The 24,658-nt window shown below is 44.6% G+C and overlaps 1 protein-coding gene and 1 pseudogene across 1 annotated transcript in view; one reads left to right on the top strand and one right to left on the bottom strand.

Annotated features, from left to right (window-relative positions):
* Positions 1-12,515, bottom strand: part of LOC135897991 (uncharacterized) — a 56,967-nt pseudogene extending 44,452 nt beyond the window's left edge.
* Positions 1-24,658, top strand: part of LOC139054455 (receptor expression-enhancing protein 5-like) — a 456,385-nt gene that overhangs the window by 392,949 nt on the left and 38,778 nt on the right. The window lies entirely within an intron of this gene.

Raw genomic sequence — 24,658 nt, 5'->3', positions numbered from 1 at the left:
TGTACTCTCGTGAAACGAGTTGCGGCCGGAGAAAATGCCAATTGCGTTTAGTTTTTCCATTTGCATCATTATTTCCTTGAGTTACGGCTCGCCGCGACGCTGGCAGATGCCCGGAACCATATACACGTGATATGGTTTAGATAAGGTGGGAAATAAAATAATGTGAAAGAGCGTCCATCATGAAACCCTGCAATAACCCTTAAACCCATAAGCAAGATGACTGTCGCCCGTTACCTCGTCTGTTTTTCCCTAATTGTATACCACTTCTCGTGCAAAATTGGCAACTGGAAACAAAAATCGCAAGGAGTTGAGAAATTAAGCGATATACTAAGGGAGAGAGCCAAGGGAACAACCAAACTGCAAAGAGAAGCGAATAATAAAAAGGTTAACGTTGTTTATGAGAATATTTATGGATCAATATATTTCTATTTCAAAATGAAGTAGAGAAAACGACGCCGGAAGTGGAGAACAATCACTTGTTTTAAATGACGCTTCTACAGTTATCGGTCGAACCGCCTCACGTAGCCACTTCTCTGCTGTGCTTATGTGGGTGTTTTTCTAACCTTTCGCGGTGAGCGCAGTACGTCTAGAATCGCAGAGTCCTGCGCTCTATGCGGTTGTATGGGACTGGCGGCCGCACAGCGTTACGCAATTCGCGGAACTGTCACAACTGATCAACAAGGCGAAATAACTGATATTCGGAACTATAACATGAGAAAGACTGAAAAAGCCGTAAAAAATGAACGCAGCCTGAAATCAGTAAAAAAGAAACCTGGCATAGAACAAGCCATGATGTATGCACTAAAAGATAAGAAGGATAATATCATCAGCAATCTCGAAGATATAGTAAAATCAGCGGAAAATTTCTAATCTGACATGTATACAGTACCCAGAGGAGTCAGGATACCTCACTTAGAAACAGTAATGAACAGGATACAGAAACTCTCCTATAACTAGCGATGAGGTCAGAAGGGCCCTGCAAGACATGAAACAATGAAGAGCGGGAGGAGAAGGTGGAATAACAGTCGATTTAATCAAAGATGGAGGACACATAATGCTTGGTAAATTGGCGGCTCTTTATACGAAGTGTCTATCGACTGCAAGGGTCCCAGAAAACTGGAAGAATGGAAATATTATACTAATCCACAAAAAAGGAGACGTTAAAGAATTGAAAAATTATAGGACCATTATCTTGCTCCTAGTATTATATAAAATATTTACCAAAATAATCTCCAATAGAATAAGGGCAACACTGGATTTTGTCAATCAAGGGAACAGGCTGGCTTCAGGAAGAGATACATTACAATGGATCACATCCATGTCATCAATCAGGTTATCGCGAAATCCGCAGAGTACAATAAGCCTCTCTATGTGGCTTATATAGATTACGAAAACGCATTTGATTCAGTAGAGATACCAGCAGTCATAGAGGCACTACGTAATCAAAAAGTACAGAACGCTTACGTAAAAAGCTTGGAAAATATTGCTACATGCGTGTGGTATTTGTTTGTTTGAACGAGGCGCGTGGGCGCCATCACTCCAGAAAAGAGGAGGAAGAACGAACTTGGCTCACGCCGTGAATCTAACCAGTCAGCGCTGCAACCGTTGTTGTAAATATAATCTGTAAATAGTTTCTCGTCTTACTGACTCGTCCTTCGCGTACGAATATCTACAAAGGTTCTACAGCTACCTTAATTCTACACAAGAAAACCAGGGACATACCTATAGAGAAAGGGGTCAGACAGGGATACACAATTTCTCCAAAGCTATTCACTGCGTGCTTAGAAGAATTCAAGCTACTAAACTGAAAAGTTTAGGAGTAAAGATCGACGGCAAATATCTCAGCAACCTTCGGTTTGCCGATGACATTGTTCTATTCAACAACAATGTAGACGAGTTACAACAAGTGATTGGAGACCTTAACAGGGAGAGTGTAAGAGTGGGGCTGAATATTAATATGCAGAAGATGAAGATAATGATAAATAGCCGGGGAAAGGAACAAGAGATCAGGATCACCAGTCGACCACTGGAGACTATGAAGGAGTACGTTTACCTAGGTCAATTAATCACAGGGAACCCTGATCATGAGAAGGAAATTCACAGAAGAATAAAAATAGGTTGGATCGCATACGGCAGACATTGCCAGCTCCTGACTGGAAGCTTACCATTATTATTGAAAAGTAAGGTGTGCAATCAGTGCATTTTGCCGGTGCTTACATATGGGGCAGAGATTTGAGAGCAAGTTAAGGACCGCGCAAAGAGCGATCGAACGAAGATTGCTAGGCATAACGTTAGGAGAGAGAAAGAGAGCGGTTTGGATCAGAGAGCGAACGGGTACAGACGATATTCTAATTGACACCAAGTGGAAAAAATGTAGCTGGGCAAGTCATGTAATGCGCCGGTTACATAACCGTTGGACCATTAGGGTTACAGAATTCGCACCAAGAGAAGGAAAACGCAATCGAGGACGACAAAACACTAAGTGGAGCGATGAAATTAGGAAATTCGCGGGCGCTAGTTGGAATCGGTTGGCGCAGGACAGGGGTAATTGGAGATCGCAGGGAGAGGCCTTCGTCCTGCAGTGGACATAAAGATGATGATGAAGAAGATGATGATGATGGTGGTGGTGGTGGTGATGGTGATGACGATGATGATGATGATGATGATGATTATTATTATTATTATGATGATGAGGATGATGCTGATGATGATGATGATGATGATGATGATGATGATGATGATGATGATGATGATGATGATGATGATGATGATGATGATGATGATGATGATGGAGGTGGTGGACCCCCCCCCCGAAAAAAATCCTGGGTACGTGCCTGGCTGGGCAGGTCGTGTAATGCGCCGGTTAGATAACCGTTGGACAATTAGGGTTACAGAATGGGTACCAAGAGAAGGGAAACACCGTCGAGGACGGCAGAAGACTAGGTGGAGCGATGAAATTAGGAAATTCGCGGGCGCTAATTGGAATCGGTTGGCGCAGGACAGGGGTAATTGGAGATCGCAGGTAGAGACCTTCGTCCTGCAGTAGACATAAATCAGGCTGATGATGATTATATGCCTAACTGAGAGAAGGAACTAACGTGAAGCGTCTGCAATTAGTCGATAGCCTGCTGTTTTTTTATTGATTCTGCGAAATTATAACCAGTGTTTTCACGTAGCCTATGCCAATGAGCTGGCACTACTGGAGATGATTGCATCATTGTGACACTTCATGAGAGGCTCTCATTTAGTAGCTGTGGATAGAACACCTTTTGCTGGAGCTGGAGATTGCCGATTGATTTGCTGGTGCTGTTGCTTCTGTCATCTTGATGCATTTCGGTGCTGGCATCACCGACACTGTCACAGCCATCTGCACTGTGCATAGGAGGATATCGGTCTTGGTCTCCTCGCTTCCTGTTTGGGTTGCAGCGAAGCACAATAGTTTTCGCTCCATCATGTGTACTGTTCTCACGCACCTTCTAGGTACTGCGCTGTTTTGCCACACAGCCACCACCCAGTTCCTTGTCGAAAGGCTAAGTCATGCTGAAAACGATCGGCTTGCATGTCACGCACATTATTATCTCTGAGGAGTGTAAATTTGTAAATACAGTAAAAGCTCGTTAATTCGAAGCGCAAGGGGAAGCCGCTTGAGTTCGACTTAACGAAAGTTCGAACTAACGAAAGTGAAGGAAAGCAACAGTACACTGCGATTTGGAAGCAGTAGGGCATGTCAGAAAGTGATGGCGTTTGCTGCGAGCACACGCCATCTTCAAGTCGAAGCTCTGGGTCCGACTGTGCCACACCACCGATGTCCACCGAAACGAACGTTAGCCGGGGCTTAACACCATCACAATGAATCGCGATGGCCGATACCTCCTAATCTGAAAACAGAGGTGCACAACCGATGAACACTGCCAAGACAAAGACGCTGAACATGTGAAGGTGGCGAAGGCCCTGATTCGTTGGTTCTTGATTGCAAGCACAGCTGCGACGTACTTGATTCGCTGTGTTTTGGCGCTGGCCGTGCCATGTCCGCACAACATTAGCAGCTGTACAAGATTTGTAAAGCCTCCGAGATTCGCAACGGGCAAGAAGTCTCGGAGGTTACGTAGAACGGAGAGGCGGCAGCCGCCGCTGGCTTCTGGCTGCCCCGCGCAGGTTAGATTTTTTTCTGATTTTGCCTTCTCTCGCCGTTCTCTCCGTTTCGGAGGCAATACAGCCTTGTGTGTAGGCAGTAGGCGTGTTTCTCTGGCCGTGTGCCAGGCTAGCGTAGTTCGAATTATCCGTGAGGGAACCTAATCGCGTTCGAATTAACGGACTTTTTTGTACATAGACTTCTGTGGAGCTTGGCCGGACCAAATCGTACAGTTCGAATTATCCATAAATTCGAATTATTGAAGTTCGAATTAACGAGCTTTCACTGTAGTTGCAAAATTGAAGGAACGCGAATTATATTGACTTTAAGTGCCAGTAACGTTGTTGAAAATCATTTTATATCACCAGTGTAAATAAAGGAATGCTGCACATATTCAATGTCATCTTTAATCAAACTAAATGACAGTCATTGCGATGCATCGTTGTAAGTACACAGGGCACGATTTCAAGGTGACAAAATAACAGTATGATATTCATTACATGGCACTCAATACACTGCAAATGGGCCATTGGCACATATTAAATCACAGAAATATCTTACACGAGCATAATGGTGTTTTTAAACTCATGCACAACCCCTCATCTTCACCCAGCAACTTCACAGCAAAAATGATGTCTTGCCTGTTATGCATCCAACATGTTGGTATCACAAAATAGAATTTCTTTTCAATGACTAGTGCCATAATAAGACCATCATATAAAACAGCATTTATTTTTCAAGAACGACGCAAGTGAGAAAATGCTTAGCACTTCGATGTTCTTTCATATAACAATGGCTACAAGAGCAGCCTGGCAGTGAATGTTGCAGAACAGCGACCGCATCGATGGCTACGTTAGGCATATCACAAACTGTACTCACCAACAATGAAGACTAGATTGTATTGCTATCATCGGTAAGGACACCTGAAATATCACAATAACTATCACAAGTAACAGGCACTTGGTGTTAAAAAAAATTCTAGAACGGCCACTTGTGGCGTCCGTAGGCACGATAGATTTGAAATTGCAAATATGACATATAACATGAAAATTCTAACAAGGCATTTCAATACCAGTTATCACAGCATTCTAGTTAAATGCATCTACAGCAGATGTGTGTAAAACACTGTCGTAGTTAAAACAAAAGTGATCACATAGTGTGCATGTTCCTTGAGAAGCAGCACATACCGAAACATCGCAGAAACAGCAAGATGAAAGCACACACCTAACCTAAATGTTGAACAATTAAACATATACGTTATAACTCTCTCACTGGGACAAACTTGCACGGCAAGAAAAACTACGCAAGAAAAAATATACTTGTTAAAAAGTTACGAAGTAGCAACACACATTTTCAACGTTTTGTGTGTAGCTGTTGGCCCAGTAATCGAATTGAGTAGCCACTGTTTCCCCAGGGTGCAGAAAACAGATATATCGTGTTCTAATGCGACATCATAGCACTATCAGTTTTCGCTACATGGTCACGCATGACTTGCACATCATTTCACAAGCGTGACTATCACTCGTCACAACAGCTTGTGAAGACTTGTGAGCATTACCACCAAATGCCGCAACGTCAATTCGAACGGAAAAATGCGCTACACTTGTAGCTGGTCACACTAAAGGATGCTATAAGAACGAAAAGCTGGCGCTCCTCACGGCCGGCTCGTGGAGGCCATGCGCCAGGGCAGCGCAGGGTGCTTGCAACGTGCCCCATGCGCAAGCCCCGCATCTCCACTGCCAGCTCCTGCTGCGCCACGCGGGAGGCCCTTCCGCCAGCTGATGATGATGCTGCGAAACAAATTCACTTACTGCAGGTACAGGTTATGCAACGTAAATGTTTGTTTCGCAGTGTTTGCAAGGGTTATAGTTTCAGCAAGGTTACTGAAACTATAACCGTTGTACGTGCCTTCAGGGCAGTGAGAACATATACATATGACGTGAGAAATTATAGTGCAAATTGATACGATCTGTAATGTTACAAACATGTGAAAAGGTAGAAAATACTACCAAGCCGCTTCTGCCTGTAAGAAGTCAGTGTTGGTGATTACTCGAACTGATATATAGAATGAATGAACGAATGAAAAAAGTTTCCACCGAAAAGGGGCTGTCTGAGCCCGGCCCTGACACGCAGGCCGAGGCCGGGGATCTGGGACTGCCCCGCAGACTAAGGACTAGTGAAGTTGCTTCTTCACGGCCTCAGCCGCCAAGCGGATGGCTTGCTGCTGGACATTGGTGTCTTCGTTCCGCAGCCAGACCTCCCAGTCTAGTACATGGTACAGATGGTCACGATATGCTGGTACCTTTAACCATGGAAATGTTAACGAGCCAATGAGCTCAATGAATACAGATGCCTCTCGTGCATAAGCTGGCTCTCACTTAAATTACTATGCACACTAATCCCCTCTTTTAAAAAAATGAGAACCATTCCATTCTGTGAAGATGGAATGGCAGCAAAAGTTAACGACAGCCAAAGCTCTCAAACGAAAAGCAAAGTGCTTTCGCTGCCATTCCATCTTCACAGAGTGAAATGGATGTCATTTCTTGCGTTGCGAATCTGGCGTCGTTGCTCGTTCGGAGGTCCCCGGGCTAGCGATCGTCGTTTTCGTTCAGCATCGCGGGAACGTTCTTCGTCGGTGGTCGCTTCGCGCCGGCGCCGTTTACATTTTCGTTGCTGTTCCCTCCGGCGCTCCTCGTACGCATGTTATATTTGGGTGTACGAACTATACGTGTCAGCCCCAGCGATAACGCAGCTGTTTTTAGCGCCGATACCTCTCCTGCTTTCCTACTGCGATAACCTTGACGTCACGCTATTGTTCACGGCGAGCGTTCTAATCTGTTCCACATTTTGACATCTGCGCCACCGCACGCACCCGTATGGGTGTCAGAAATCGCTAAATCCGTTTCTGTTGCCGGACGCCGAAAAAAACTACGGAAAGTTAGTCATATACAGCTTTTGCTGTAAAATGACAACCTTGGCAAGTTGTACGTGCCTGTCTATTTAGCTCCAGCATCAACTGGTGGAATCTGACGACCTCCGCGTTTGCCGCCTCTGCATGCTGTCGCTGTCGCGCGCACTAGTCCGCTGTCCTGCAGGCCGCATCCTCCAGTGGCTGTTGCCGAGGTGGCCTGCGGGGCTGCGGCCGAGTTGATGGTCCTTAAATACTAACTAAATTAACAATGCTAGAATGCCTTAGCGTGACTCAACGAGGACGTAGAAAGAAACAGACACACGGAGACAGTGCTCTCTTTGTGTGTCTGCTTCGTTCTACGTCCTCGTTCAGTCGCGCTTACACATTCTATCATGGATTCAAATCAACTAGCCCGTCAACGTGTTTTAAGTAAATTAACGAGCACCGTGTCACGAGCGCACAGGGAAACATGAACGCACATCGCTCGATGACAGCGGAAACTGTCTGCGAAAACGCTGGAGTTAGGAATCGCGGCAGCAGCCGCGAGCCAATTGACCTCCGTGCACATGTCGCTTCAACGCGTACAAAACGTCGAAAGCACAGCGCATACGAAGCTACCGGCACTACGCGCACTCTACAAACATCGCAGATCGCTTTCAAGAGGAGGTCCACGCGGGCGCGCACTTTAGCCACGTCGCAGAACGCTTTCAAGACGCGAGCGCCGGCAACGCGTCCCTACAGCGTCCGCCAAAAGGCTGTTTCACATGACGCGATTTTCAGTCAGCGACACAACGACTTCCGTCGCTCAGCGACCGCCGTGACGTCGTGGGCTCTCCGCGAGTGGATTCCAACAAGTTGGTCACGTCGTCGCTCAGTCACAGCGATCGGCGCGATGTGGGAGGGTCAACGTGTGTGACGAAACAAAGCAGCGTCAAAACAGGCGCTTTCCTGTTTAGGGCGTACCCACCAGCGTTTGCGGCTATAGGAGCTTCATAAATATTGTTCGTTTCTTCCGCTTACACAATTCGTTTAAAAGGAGAAGCCGCACGCTGTCCAGGTTGGGAGAAGGACGCCGATTCAACATAAGGCACGTACCCACTTGATCGCCATCGTCGTCAACCTCTTCATCGCTACAAATTGCGCCAGCTGCTTATACATGCACACTCAATAGTAGCTTGTTCTTCTGCAAAAGCAAATACTCATCCAGAAAGAAAGTTATGGCTTTCATAGTAACAACGAAACTTGAGTGTACTAAACGGAACCACTCCACCGACGCCGCACAAGCCGCATGCTCATACATGCGGTGTTGCGCAGCGCCTCACTCACCGTATCTGCAAGCTGTCGTACAGTCTCAACGCTTTTAAACGTTACAAAATGGTGTACCTATTCTATTATCGAATAATAATAGGAAAATTCGAATATTTGGCTAGTTTCCATGTTGTTTTTTATTTAACGATGCAGGCATGGATACTTCGTGAGCAGGAGGCAACCTTGCGCATCGATGCGACGCAAACGCATGTGAAAGCTGTCAGCGAAAATCGATCTGTGACGTGTGCGGCAGAACGATTCTTTTCGCCCCAATCGTGCCATGTGGAACAGCCTAAAGGCGCCTACTACGGCGTCCGCGATTCGCGTGGCCAACGCCATAGTAGACGCCGCGGTTGTCTCCACTCTGTACGCAGCGGAGGAGGACATCGAGGCACCGTAGCAGCCGCCAAAGAACTCGCCTGCCTCGCGCCCCACAGCAGCGTTCCTCGCTCGCGAGATTCAACCGCACGCTTTCACTGGCACGGCGAGGGCAGAGCCTGCACTGTCCGTATAATTGCCATCGCAATAAAATAAAATCAGTACACAGGATAAAGAAAATTTTGTGCCCTCCTGCGTAGAAAATTTACTGGTTGATTATCAGAAGTGGAAGCCCAGAAAAATAATTCCCGCCACAAACTGTTCACAAAATAAACACTAAATTTGGTTAAATAAACAAAAAGACACAACAGCATTATGATACGCTACACTGATAGCAGTTACTACATGGTAGCTCGTATGCTACAGAAGCTGTGTTGCAAGCGGTATTAATAGTCCAAAAGAATATAGTTTCATTTTGCACAGTGACATTTAGGCAGGGACTTTTTCTTTGTACGTAGTTGTATAAGAAAAATAAATAATTTCTGTTTATAAGGTCAGAGCAGACACTGCTTTGTTGCTCGAAGGGAGTTGTTCGTATCACAATAGTTGCTCAAGGGCCTTACATGCAGTGCCACTCGTGCCCCGTTCTGTGCCCGCAGAAACGAGGGGTTGTGCTACCGGGTGAGGGAGCACATGAGCAGAAGGCTACTCGTCACTGGAGCTGTCCTGCTGGAACAGCAAATAACAGTAGACATACTATACTAGCGTTGCGCACAATGAATATGACTTAAACGCTGTGATTCATCAACTGTTTGCAAAGTCTATTTCCCTCATATTTATTCAAGCTCTACAGAAAATTCTTAATGTATCATGTGAAATACTAGTGACTTAATGGTATGACTACTGGTCACTAAAGATTTACGGAATAACGAGTCATACAATCAATCACAAGGTGTCTCTTAACAGCATTGATTTCATATGTTATTTGTGCTAGTGGGGCGGAATTTTCATTTCTGCAAAGTACGAATATCATATGCTGGCATGCGTCCCCACTTGCAAGAAAACAGACAGAAGCACATACAGCAAACGGTGTAGCCAGCACTGAGCGGACATACGGTTAGACGTACAAACACTGAACAGTGTGGCTGTCCCAAGCCGGTACCCACAGCAACAAGAAATGCTACGCACCTCGACGTCATCCTCGAAAAACGCCACCGGCGCGGTAGCTGCCCAGCTTTCCGCGTTCAGTTTTTCTGCAAATACATGAACACCGTGAGCTTAATTTTCGCCGGAGAAAGCGTCACGCTACCGGAGGATGTCAAAAACTGTCTGGCTTTAGGGCCCAAGTTTGCCGTGAAGCCGCAGACCACCACTCCGGAGAAGCTTTCCCTGGTGCGAAAACTGTCCAGTTTGGCTCCCGTGAGTGAAATGGATCGGTGCGTTTCAAGTGGCGTGGACGTTCTTCTACGGGACCAGTGTGACCCCGGTCGCCCCGCAATTAATCGTCTGGCGTCTTATTTGAAGACGAACGCCTACTGCATACTCCCATCGGACAAAGGCGGCGGCTTTGCCGTCTTTCCACGAGAGACATACAAGGTGAAGGCGTTGGAGGCCTTGAATTCTGTTTTTCTAATTAATTTAATTATGGGGTTTTACGTGCCAAAACCACTTTCTGATTATGAGGCACGCAGTAGTGGAGGACTCCGGAAATTTCGACCACCTGGGGTTCTTTAACGTGCACCTAAATCTAAGTACACGGGTGTTTTCGCATTTCGCCCCCATCGAAATGCGGCCGCCGTGGCCGGGATTCGATCCCGCGACCTCGTGCTCAGCAGCCCAACACCATAGCCACTGAGAAACCACGGCGGGTCCTGTTTTTCATTGTCACCATAATGTATCGTTCAATTAGTTGAAATGCGAAGCGAAGAAGCTGTGCCAAAAGATGAACCTGTCTAAATTAGCTAGGGACATTAGAAATAGCAAAGTGCGCACTCTCGAGGTCTTCTTCAGCGCCAAGACCCATAAAGATAACTGCCCTTTAAGAGTAATTGTGTCGGAGTGCAATACGTGGCAGAAGTGTTTAGCTGCGTTTCTGTTAGAAAGGCTGAAGCTTCTAGTAGTAGACGACCCTTACATGGTAAAGGATTCTGCACAAGTAGTTGAATACTTGTCAAGGCAGCCAGTAAGAGAATTAGAGGCCTTTTTTCTAGATCTGAAAGATCTATACTATAGCATGCATAAAGCAGAATTTCTTCAGTGCGTCCAGGACGGCATCGACAGTTCCGGCTTCCTGCCTTTTCAGAACGAAGCTGGTATTCCGGAAGACAAATTCTTGGCTATGCTAGAACTTTACCTGGCTTCCACTTTTATCGAATGGGACAGTCGTTTGTACCTGCAAAAGAGTGGCGTTTGCATAGGTTCGTGTTTAGCTCCGATCCTGAGTGACTTATTTTTAGCTCGTGCTAGCAGAACCATTTCCAGCAGTATCGAGGGTAATGGCGTACTCAAAGTTTTTAGATTCGGGGACGACTTCCTAATTTTGGTAGACAAGAACTACAGTGACGCCGACTTGGTCGTTAGTCAAACATTGACAACATTCAGGCAGATTTTATCTCACATTGAAGTGACCCCAGAGAGAGTCATGCTGTTTACTCACCGTGCACTAGGCTTTCACGGCTTCCATCATGTTCACAGCTTCCAAAATTCTCAGGCAAAAGTACATCTCAGGCGCCGAGATTTCATCTAATCGGGCAGCGTTAAAAAACACACTAAATGCGGGCCACAGAACCTATCAGCTGCTTTCATCTAGCCGCTGATATAATCTCGACCGGGTGAGCTGGGTCCTCTCCCCAGGAATCGGGAAACGACGACGAAGCCGGGCATAGTGAGGATGAGAAAGAGTAGAAAATATTGTATTCACCTCATTGGTACATGGATGTTGCTCTCATCCGAGTCTCGAGGGGTCTTAATGACACGTGGGCCAGCGCAGCTTTAAATAACCACTCGCGGTCCTGTCATCGTCGCCGTCTTCTTCCGGAGCCTGTGGAAGTAGTAGTACTTTCGCCGTCCATCCTTTTGTGCCAACTTGTGGAGAGAAGGGGGGGGGGGGCTTCTTGCCCTTTGGTTTCTCCTTCTGTCATTTTGTGTCAGCTCGGGGAAAAGCGGGTTGTCGATTCGGAGAAGAGGGCACTTATGTTGACGTGGGGAAGTCCGTTTGAATGCTTCTCGCACCTGACAGGTCGATCATAACAGCCCGTCCGCCGCCACAGGAGGTCTCGAAGGGGCTGCAGACCCCGTGCTTCTTGCTTCGTTCCGCCGATCGTTCCAAGGCCCGCCTGGTGACACCTTCTGGAAATAAACCACTACCAGCCCAAGGCACAACCAACAGCGAGCACCCAACCAACCACGAGAACTGCCATGTTCATACGTCTTTTACATAACTTTATCAGAATCGTACCCGCAGCCCTCGTTTGAGATTCTTGAAAACTAACAAAGGAGAAAACCAGACTTCAGGGCATATTTCAACAAGCCTAATGCCTAACATTTCTGTGTTTCCATTTTCCGGGAAAGCCACGTTTATTGACTGAGAACGCATTGAAACCCAGAAATAGCGTTAATCATACATTCAAAATGGACAAACAAAATGCCCTCGAAGAAAAGAAAAGAACAGAAGGGGACCTTTACAACAAACAAGAAACTTATGGATGCGTCTAATTTGACAATTATTAACGCTTCATGCACACTCGATTGGATCATTGTCTGAAAACTTTCGGGCCTCGCCGCAGGCATTAAAGGGCGCCAGGCATACACGGCCCTCTTTCGCCGTCTGCCACTTTGTGTACCCATGAGGCCGTAAACGCGGGAAGGATTACCAGCCTCCTCTTTCCCTCACTCTCGCGGCGCATTCTACTGCAGTGACAGTCTAACTGGTCCTGTTCGCACACGCATATCTCTGCCCGGTTTCAGCCGCACCCCTACTCGCGGAGACGCGTTCTGATTTGTTGTTACGTGACGCCTTCGTTTTCTCAACCGCCACAACGAGCCCTATGATGTTCTGTGTGACGGCCTGTTCGCTTGTCTAACGGGCTGCGGTATGGTGACTTTGTCTATTCTTTGCTGAGCCGAATACTTGGTTCGCTTGATCTTGCTCTGTTTCCCCAATTTTTGCTTTGCCAGGCGGTCGCCTAATGCGTGTAATGTTACCGAGCGTTGGGTTCCTGCCCTGCTGGACCGCCCTGGCATTTTCCTCTCCTTTTGGCGATTCGGGAAAGTCACCCACATGCGGACGAGAGAGTTTTTCAACGCCTCTTTGAACCTTTTGGGACTGTTTAAACTGGTCTCGTCTCCGCAAGGAACGTCCTCCGGTATAGTTTCTATTTTCGCCACGTAGTCGCTCCCTTCTTCCGTCGCGATTCCTTCAACCACCTTCAGTAATTCTGAAGAGCTTCCCGAATGTGTTAGTTCCAAATTAGTTACTAATATCTCTGTTATTATGGGCGATATTAATATAAACCTTCTGGATGAAACTTCACCTACCTCCTCCCTTTATAGCAACTGTTTTCAGAGTTAGTTTTGAAAGTTTGGTAATGCTACGTACTCGTTGTAGTAAGATAAATGAGGGCACACTACTAAATCATGTGCTAAGCAATATGACGCAACCGCCATAGGCTGGTATCCTTAATGTCGACATAACAGATTATTACCCTATTTTTCTTTTCTTCAACTCAGAGCCACAGTCACCCACTATTTCATACTTCAGCTACGTACTGAACAAAGATGCCTTTTTGGAATCTGTGACTAATTCTGACTGGTCTGCTCTCCTTGAAAATAACGATCCACAAAAAGCCTTTCTCAGTTTTCCGGAATTTTGTTATCATTAATCGATTCACATACCGTAAAGAAAATATGCAAGAAAATCCTCTCCCTTCCTCAAAACCCTTGGTTGAATGCTAGCATACTAGCCGGAATGCGGAAGCGTGACAATCTATATAAAAAAACTAAAAGGCAACCTTTTAATGTCGCCCTCTCTGCACGATACAAAAAATTTCGCAACGTACTCAATAGCAAAATCGGGAATGCAAGGAAGAGCTACTATGAGCACAAACTTGGTCAGTATGGCAGCAACTCAAGACAAAAGTGGCAAGTCTTAAATTCCGTTTTGCGCAGAAATGAACAACTCTCATTTATCGATACCATCCCAAACGATCACGTTACATATGATCAACCATTTGAGATAGCAAGAGCGTTCAGTGATGCCTTTTTCCCGGACAAACCAGTTATCAGTAGCCGTTCTTTGTCACTAAAACGTGTGCCGCATTCATTTTTTCTTAACCCTACAACTCCCCATGAATTTCTTTATGTCATTCGCACGCTGAAAGTAACCAGCGCCGGTCTTCATAATATTCATCCTAGCAACATAAAACTAGTTGTTCATCTCATATGTGATGTTTTATGTTTAATTATCAATTTAATATTCAGGACCGGCATTTTTCCATCTGAGCTGAAACGAGCAAAGGTAATTCCAGTTTTTAAGAGAGGCCATCGTTCTTTACTAACAAATTACCGCCCAATATGTATACTGCCATTATTTAGTAAAGTGATTGAAAAGTTGACTGTTACTCGATTAACCAATTATCTGACTAAATCTAATATTCTTTCCAATTCTCAGTATGGCTTTCGTTCTGACTTTTCGACCGACCTTGTTGTTATCTCCCTAACGGATCGCTTAAAGGAAGCTATTGATAAAGGGTATTTTCCCAGTTCAATTTTTATTCATCTTACGAAAGCTTTTGACACTATTAACCAGCACATCTTGTTTTTAAAGTTACCCGCCGTGGTTGCTCAGTGGCTATGGTGTTAGGCTGCTGAGCACGAGGTCGCGGGATCGAATCCCGGCCACGGCGGCCGCATTTCGATGGGGGTGAAATGCGAAAACACCCGTGTACTTAGATTTAGGTGCACGTTAAAGAACCCCAGGTGGTTAAAATTTCCGGAGTCCCCCACTACGGCGTGCCTCATAATCAGAAAGTGGTTTTGGCACGTAAAACCCCATATATTATTATATTATTATTATTAGTTCTTAAAGTTGGAAGCTATAGATATAACTGGGCAAGCACTAATGTTATGACGAACCTATCTGCAGGATAGACATAACATCGTTAAAATTTCAAATTTTTTTTCCGAAGCTAAGGTTACTAACCTAGGGGTACCGCAGGGTTCTATTCTCGGACTGTCTAACATCCTCACACTGTGTATTGTACGCCGACAACAGAACCATTATTAACTACGATAAAAATATTTCGTGCTTGGTTACTAAACTCAACCTAGCTAAGGTTACAAACTGGTGTATCAATAATAATCTTGTTAGTAATCGCTCGAAAACCAAGTATATTGCATTTAGTTCCCCCCAGAAACCACCTTGTTCAGTTCCATTGCTGAATCTTGATTCTTATTTAATCCCTTCTTGCACTCATTGCTCATTCTTAGGGGTAGAACTAGACTCTAACCTCAAGTTTCATTATCATGTTTCGACTATTAAAAAGAAAGTTGCTTACGGCATTCGGTTACTGATCAGAGCTCGCCAATTCTTTAACCGTGCTACACTTGTCTCGCTATATTACGCTTTTATACACTCACACATTAACTATTCGTTAATCTCATTTAGCAGCAGCAGTGGCGGCGAGCGGACACGCGTCTAATCGAGGATTTTCTACTGTTGTTACAGTGCGCAGTCATCGCATCGTGTTCAAGTTATCAGCTGCCCGGAACTCCACTACGCCGCACACTGCACGTGTGCAAATTGGAGTTCCAGCGTACCAAGGCCCGCCCCACCTACCGATCCTGCTGCTGGTATCTGCTTACTGCAGGTAGCCACGTCACAACAACGGAAGTGGAAGGCGCCACCGTCGTCTACAAATATGAGCGTCGCTACAATGACCTCCTCATTTGGCAGCAGCAGTGGCGGCGAGCGGACACGCGTCTAATCGAGGATTTTCTACTGTTGTTACAGTGCGCAGTCATCGCATCGTGTTCAAGTTATCAGCTGCCCGGAACTCCACTACGCCGCACACTGCACGTGTGCAAATTGGAGTTCCAGCGTACCAAGGCCCGTCCCACCTACCGATCCTGCTGCTGGTATCTGCTTACTGCAGGTAGCCACGTCACAACAACGGAAGTGGAAGGCGCCACCGTCGTCTACAAATATGAGCGTCGCTACAATGACCTCCTCATTTGGCAGCAGCAGTGGCGGCGAGCGGACACGTGTCTAATCGAGGATTTTCTACTGTTGTTACAGTGCGCAGTCATCGCATCGTGTTCAAGTTATCAGCTGCCCGGGACTCCACTACGCCGCACACTGCACGTGTGCAAATTGGCTTTCCAGCGTACCAAGGCCTGCCCCACATACCGATCCTGCTGCTGGTATCTGCTTACTGCAGGTAGCCACGTCACGACAACGGAAGTGGAAGCCGCCACCGTCTACAAATATGGGCGTCGCTGTAATGACCTGCTCATTTGGCAGCAGCAGTGGCGGCGAGCGGACACGCGTCTAATCGAGGATTTTCTACTGTCGTTACAGGTTGGTGTTTGCCGCCCCTGTTTTAGTTAGCCGCCTAAGGATAGTCTGCCACTGCTGCTGCCTATTGGTCTAGTTTCTTGTTGATATTGTTCACTTGTTACCGCATCACTTGAACCAACTACCCTCCAGTACGTCTGACAGAATGTCTAACTCTGTTTGTCGCGAATGTGATGTGGCCATTAAGGTAAATGAAGACTATCTGCTTTGCTGCGAATGCTCGGGACATTTTCACATGAGTCGTAATTGTTCGGGAATAACCAAGAAAAAATTTCGGTCCAATGATGTTGAATTTAGGAAGTCCTGGCGCTGCCCTTCGTGCTGCAGTATTAAGGCCAGCTCCGCCGTTTGTAAGGTGCAGGATGTTTCAATCGCCACCATGCTCCTGGAAATCAACAAAAAACTTGATACACTGCTTCCACTCAAGCAAACTGTTGGTGAAATCGCGTCAACAGTAAAGCTGCTATCGGACAAGTACGATGATGCCCTTGTGAAGCTTGCCAAGCATGATGGTGAAATAAAGACGCTCGTTGCCAAAATGACTAAAATTGAGGCATCGCGCGCTAGCACTGAAGTGCAGGCCTTCCGCGCCGCGGTTACCGACCTGGAATATGATAGTCGAAAGCTTAACCTCGAAATTCATGGCCTCAAGCAAGACAAAGACGAATCGCTCATGGACAAGCTAAACGTCACAGCGTCTAAACTGGAACTTGCTCCCCTAACCGAGGAAACTGTCTCTCCGCCATCCATAGACTAAAATCAAGAAACACGACACCGGGCATAATCATTCGTTTTACTCGCCAGTCAACAAGGGACAAATGGCTTGCCAAAAAAAAAAAACTCCTTCCAGGTATCGTGCCTGATGCATTCATGCTGGAAAATCTGACGATGCAGGATCGAATGCTTCTGAAGGCAAAGGAATGGGCACGTGTCAATAACTTCAGCTTTGCATGGCGCCGTAATGGCAGTCTTCGTGAGGAAGGAAGAGGGTCAGAATGCTTGCCTAATGAAGTGCGTGGCTGAACTTCATAAGCTGGTCTTTTAGGTCCAAGTAGCAACATATTTTTTTCTTTCATGTCATAATGGCATCGTTGTGTGAACCTTATATTTTTCCTTCCGAATTAAAGGCGTTCATTGGATCTGGGCACAATGGATCAGTTCGTTGTATTCATGTATTCACGTTGTATTGTGCGCAACACCTGTGCAGATCCAAACATAGTGGTTGTTTTCAACCACCGATCCAAACGAGATGCGGTGCTTGAGAAGGCCAGGAAGACTAGGCTAACGACAAAAAACATTGGATTTACCGTGGACAGACCAGTGTAACGAACACGTTTGTTCTCAGCTAAAGAAACTGCTTGGAATGACCATCGCTAAGAAAAAGGAAGCAAACTGGCGTTTCGCATGGTCTAAGGGAGGCAAGGTTTTCGCGCGCAACACAGAGGAGTCGCGTATAGTGCGAATTGCGTGTGAAGCACATCCGCAAAAAATTGGTAACTAAAGAGAGCTAGGAAAGCGCATTCGGTCCATTTTTATATTTTTTTATGGTCACACCCAGCGACGTTGTTACCCCTAAATACAGTGATTGTATTACCGTTCTACACTGCAATGCGCAATCTGCGCTTGCTAAGCATGACCAGCTCACTGCACTTTTCAATGAATTTTCTTTCCATTTTCAAGTTATCATGATTACCGAGACATGGTGTGCGCCTGAAAACGAAGTAATGCGCCTGCCTGGTTACACCTTCTTTGTCAACAGACTTTATCGACGCGGTGGCGGCGTGTTGCAGCTTGTGTCAGAGCGCTTATCGTTCAGCTTGCTCGAAGACTTTTCCATAGCTACCGAAGATTATGAAGTTCTAGCACTGCAGTGTGGAAAATGCGTGTTTGTTACTGTATACCGCCCAGCCGATGGAAACACGAACACTCTTTTTTTCTTTTGGGGAAAAACTATTCAGCTTTGTGTCAGTGAACGAACTGCGTCGTACTATGGGAGGAGACTTAAACATCAATTTTTTTACGCCAGACACCGAAATCTTCTGAATTGCGAATGGTTCTCGAGTCATATCACTGTACTAATGTTATTACTGAACCTACACGCATCGGCCATCTCTGATAGTTTGATAGATGTATTTATAACAAATTCTTCTGAACACTGTACAGATTCAGGTATGATTGTCGCTAGTTTAGGTGACCATTTACCAATTTCTATGTTCTGCCGTTTTAATCACTGTTTTAAAGATACACATCATGCTGATACATTTCTCGTACAGGACATCAACGGCAAAACATTCGGAGAATTTCGCACGAAAATTGAAAATATAAACTGGAGCTCCGTGCTTGAAGTAACTGATGCAAACAACGCTTACAATTCGTTAATAAGCATTCTGCAGGAAGCATATACGTCTGTTTTCCGTTTAAAGAAGAAAGAAGGTCCACTATAATACGCAAGCCATGGGTTATGAATGATTGTCTCAAAACGATTCGCGAGAAAAATTCATTATATGCTCAATTCGTGAAAACAAAGGCCATTAATTATCTCACAGCATTCAAGAAATGCCGCAGTGGTGTAACTAAACTTTTGAGAAACACAAGACGTGCATACATTGAACATCGGTTTAATCACGCAAACGGTCGAAGCGAAACAGACTGGCGTGAACTTAACAAGCTTTTAAGACAAACCGTGAAGATGAGTTGGAAGTTACTGTGTGTGGCAAGTCGTTAAGAGGCGAAGAGCTAGCAAACAGCTTTAATGACTATTTTAATTCTCTAGCCTCGAGCAATTCCAACAAAACAGCAATTGAGTTATTTGGTGTACTACCCCATAAACATTCAGCCTTTTTTGAGCCAACGTCACCGGAAGAGGTTTTCTTAGCTTTCATGTCTCTGAAAAACAGCAACGCGCGTGATATTGATGGGCTGCAAATACCACCCATTAAATTTGCGCTCGATCTTCTGTCACCTGTCCTCACTCATATATTCAATATTGCGTTATCTACTGGAGTCTTTCCCGAAGCAATGCAACATGCCAAAGTTACTGTACTATTTAAATCGGGGAACAAAAACGAATTTTCAATTTACATACCAGTTTCAGTATTACCCGTAATTTCAAAAGGATTAGAAAAAATTATCTGTAAAAGGGTTACATCATTTTGCGAGAAACATTCTATCATATCCAAGCAACAGTTCGGTTTTCGAAAAGGAATGTCGACAGAGCTTGCATTACTGTCACCAAATGGATTCATTCTTAACGGTTTTGAAGATAAAAAGATAACAATAGGAGTTTTGTGACTATTCTAAAGCGTTCGACCGGATTAATCATTTAATTTTATTTGATAAATTACGACATTATGGGTTTCGCGGCACTCCATTAGCACTTATACAGTCATATTTAGGACATAGAAAGCAGTGCGTCTCAATTAAATCCCACCGATCAACTCTTCAGAAATGTTGCAAGGAGTTCAGTAAGGCAGCGTTCTTGGGCCAACATTGTTCAACATCTACATAAATGACATCGTTCATATGAGCAAAAAAAAAACACTTCATAATTTACGCCGACGACCGCAGTTTGTTTTTCCAGTCAACTAGTCTGGCTTACCTTTTGAACCTGGCAAATGACACCCTGAGTAGTTTACTTAAATGGAGTAAAACTAACTCGTTGGCAATAAATAGTAAGAAAACAAAAGCTATTCTGTTTGCTCCACCACAGAAAAAAATTGATAGAAACATAATGTTAAAGCTTGGAGCGGAGAGGGTAGAGCTTGTAAAAATAATGAGCATTTATTGTGGGATCATCACGTCGCCCGAGCTTCAACGTCTTCGGCCAGGGCTTACGGCATACTACGCAAATTCAGGCATGTTTTACCCCCTAAAATTAAACTTTTAATCTACAACAGCCTTCTTGCTCCTCATATAAACTATTCCAATCTCGTATGGGGAACCACTTCCCAAACGAATCTTCAGACTACTAGTCCTGCAGAAAAAAGCAGTTCGCAATATTGTAAATGCCTCTTACGATGCTAATACAGCTGCAATATTTCGCTCCCTTAATCTGATTCCCGTACAACACTCTTACGAAACAAACCTTGCTTTAAAGTGCAAAAACAGTCTTCTATAAAACAACACATTTTTCTTAGATATATGCAAATTAACTTTCCCCACACATGTACCGTACAATATGAGGCAAAAGTATGCTTGGCTACTGCCATTTTCAAGAACAAATTATGGCTTTACTAGATTAGAATATCGCGTACCGAAGTTACTAAACGCCTTACAGAGTGTTGATATAACCCTAAATGATATTTCTAGGCGAACGTTGACAGGACAACTTTCAGAATATGGTGCATTTGCGTGGAACCGGTGACACAAACGGTTGAGCAATTTTATTTATTTATTTATTTATTTATTTATTTATTTATTTATTTATTTATTTATTTATACTGCAGCGCAATTTGCGCTATAGCAGGAGTGGGTTAAGAAAAGGTACAGGAAATGCATTGGAGTATACAGCGGTAAACACTAGTGAACACTTTTACAAAAGAGCACTGATGAAAGAAAAATACACGAGAAGTTATACAAATGCTGCCAGGCATGGGTGAGCACGATTATGCATCTGGGATGGCGGTTGCGAAAATTTGGGATGAGCATGAACGAATGGACCCAGGTAACGAATTCCAGTCTTCGATTGAGCGGGGGAAAAGGCTGAATTTGAACATGTTAGTACGTGCGTAGTAGGGTGTCAAGTTTAGGTCATGATGTCTTCTCGTTGATGATCCCGGCGCGAAGTTAATGTAATTATCATTTGAGAGCCTAACTAAAGAATTTACAATGCAATGCAAGAATTTTAATGATTCGACATGGCAACGAGAAGAGAACGTGTTTAGGTTCAAGGAAGAAAGCGTTGAAGAGGGCGAAAAGTCGCGATCGTAACGATGACATATAAATCGCACAGCTTTTTTCTGTATAGCCTCTAGTTTATTAATCTCTAACTGCTTATGCGGGCTCCAAACTACAGATGCATTATCAAGAACAGGGCGGATTAGAGATTTATACATTAGTAACTTTGTGTCTTTAGGAGATCGGGTTAGCGTTCGCCTCAACTAACCTAATTTTTTTAGTGCTTTACTGCATATGTAGTCAATGTGTTTGGACCATGACATGTTATGCGTAAAAATGACACCAAGATACTTATACTCAGAAACCTCATATACTGTACGGCCATTGGACGAGTAACTGAAAAGGGAGGGGGAAGATTTGTTGCAGAAAGACATCAGAACGGTTTTATTGAAATCAATGTTCATTTGCCAAGTGTTACACCAATCGCAAAACCTAGAAAACGACTCTTGAAGGCGATAATGATCATTAGAAGATTTCATCACTTCATATAGAACGCAGTCATCAGCATAAAGACGGATGTTAGAAGAGCAGTGAAGTGGTAAATCGTTCATGCATAATAAAAAAAGAAGCGGCCCAAGGACGCAGCCTTGGGGCACACCTGATGTCACATCAACAGTAGCGGAGTCAGTCGAACTGTAAGATACGAACTGGGAGCGAAATGAGAGAAAGCTTAAAATCCAGTTAACCAAATGAGGATTATTCAGTACAGCATTAAGTTTAGCAATAAGTTTAGAATGTAAAATGGTGTCAAATGCCTTCGAGAAATCTATAAAAATGGCATCAACCTGGTCGCCTACGTCAAGGTTAAATGAAATGTCATGCGTGAACTCAACTAGCTGCGTTAACGTGCTAAAACCGCGCCTAAACCCATGTTGCATGTTAGACAGTAAATTATTTGATTCCAGAAAGAGCGTGATGTGCTTATGAATGATGTGTTCCAACATTTTGCATGACTGTGACGTCAGTGAAATTGGTCTGTAGTTCGACAAACACTGCTTATCTCCAGATTTATAAAGAGGGAGCACTTTGGCTAACTTCCATGAAGAAGGTACAGTAGAGGATGATAAGGACTTTCTGAATATGACTGACAGATATTGTGATGACCACAACGAATAACGAACAAGGAACGTGTTGTGTATCCCGTCCGGACCGGTGCATTTCTTAACATCCAGGTTTAATATAAGGTTGAGGATGCCTTCGCAGTTTATCTCAACGTCACTGATTGCTTCAGAAGAAACTATATTGGTAAGTGTCGGGATAAAGTTGTTATCGGAAACAAACACGGATTGGAAATACTTGTTGAATGCATCGGATATCACCGCCGGGTCGTTGGTGACGTCATTATCTATTCTGAAAGAACTGGATGAAACATCGCGAGGTAAAATAGAAGACCAAAATTTCCGTGGGTTCTTAACAAATTGTGCAGGCGAACGCGAAAAAAGAAATCTTTGGCATTTTTCAACTTAAGATTCAGTTCTTTCTTTGCTTTAACAAATCTATCCAACGCCATGGGATCAGTGCCTCTTCCGGAACGCCTTAACCTTCGAACGCGACGGGACAAATGCAAGATATCACGAGTCATCCATGGAGTGTTAGATATTTTTTCTTAGTTTTAATGGGCACAACACGTTCGATAAATGATTTGACAAGACGCTCAAAGTAATTAGCAAGGCAGTTGACATCCTGGTTGTCTGCAAGTGCACTAAGCGTATCAAAATGATGAGTTAAGGCATCAGTAATGGAGTTGTCCGCACGAGTGAAATCAGGAAAACTAGTAAACGTGTAGGGGGATTTAGAAATTGGACAGGAAAGTGACACTAAAACGCCTTTATGGTCTCAAATACCATCAAATACTTTGCAAGAAAAGTCATGTTCGGCTAGGTTAGCGCTTCAAAAAACTAAGTCAAGGACGGAATTTAATCTGGTTGCTCTAGGAACAACTTGGGTGAGACCGAAGGACAAGGAAATGTGATTAGTTCTTTACAAATAGCTGTGTCGCAACCGACTGCAGGCAATGATGGCCAGTGGATGCCAGGGGCGTTGAAGTCACCCATACAGGTAAAACTCGACGAAGCAATGTTGATCTCAGTCATGAAATTTGCAACACCATGAAGAACATCAAGAGTAGAGCCGGGGGGACGATTAACACTAATCACAATACACTGATTATGAAGGTAAATTTTACACCACACGGATTCTGTTTCTGGAGGAGAAGGCAAGACTGAGAATCGTAGATCCGACCGGATAAGCAGTGCCACGCCACCACCAGTACCGCTAATCCTGTCTAAGCGCACGGCAACAAAACCGGGTGGAGTGAACTCAGATTCGTAAATACCATTGTGCAGCCAAGTCTCTGTGATGCCGATAACATGGGGGGAATGAATAGATATAAGGGATAATAAATCAGGAAATTTTTTAACAATACTACGAGCGTTTATATTCAAGACAACAAGGTTCTCAAAACGACCAGGATGAGTTCAGGAAGTGGTTGGAACGGAAGTCAAATGGCCCGACACTAAAGAAACACGTTGAGCGGGTGCCATTACTAATGAGTTTGAACTGTCATCCCAGTTATAACGAACCTTGTTAATGAAAGCATGATCATATCTCAACTTCACAATAGAACCGCTGTCCCGAAAAGAGGCTGATGCGTCCCAGATTTTTTTCCGAATTAACCGAACGCTAGAAGAGAAATCTTCTTTAATGACGAAATTTGAGCCCTTGAGTTTTGAAACGTTCCTAAGAACCTCGGTTCTGTCGCTGAAGTTAGGAAGTTTAAGAATGACGGGACGAATGTAACCAGTGCGTGCCGAGCCTGTGGCAGCGCTCAATATGAGGGCAGCTAGTCTTCAGGTGCTCAGTAAACACAGATGAAACTGCAGTCATCAGGGTGGTAGAGTTTTCATCCATTACTTCAGAAATACCGTGTATGATCAGATTGTTTCTACAAGAATGATTTTCAAGACTGTCATTTTTAAGACCAAGTCCGTTACCTTAGTGTCGAGGCATTCATTTCAGCACGTAAGTCACGCAGTAAACTAAGTCTTTGGACACAGGAGTGGATTCTAGTGCATGAACACGTGACTCTAAAACATCAAAGCGACGCGCAACTGACTGTTGAAATGACTTAATTTCCGCAACATCTCGTGCCAACTGACTCTGCCCCTCCAATAATTTAGAGAACATTTCGGATACCGAAGGGTCGTTTTTGTCATGGCTATCAAAGAAAGGGCGAGCATCGTCATTCTCATCGAGAGCGGAAACGGATCCACGCCTAGACTTAGATCGAGGGCCCGGGCCAGGGTTGATTTCCACATCTCCGCTTAAGAGGAGACAACTTGCGCTATACAATGCATGCGAGCAGCAGGAATTGCGCGTACGGTTTACTCTGTTTTTTATCGTCCACCAAATGGAAATTCCGATTATTTTCTGCTCTTCCTTCAAAGGCTTCTCGAATACACTTCCGATTTCCAGTACAATATCATCATAGGTGGTGCCTTTGATATAGATGTTTGTGTTA

Source organism: Dermacentor albipictus, chromosome 1 (genome assembly GCF_038994185.2).
Source record: "Dermacentor albipictus isolate Rhodes 1998 colony chromosome 1, USDA_Dalb.pri_finalv2, whole genome shotgun sequence".
Classification (NCBI taxonomy): Eukaryota; Metazoa; Arthropoda; class Arachnida; order Ixodida; family Ixodidae; genus Dermacentor; species Dermacentor albipictus.
Note: the sequence above shows the minus strand (reverse complement) of the source record. Positions and strands in the feature narration are given on the sequence as shown.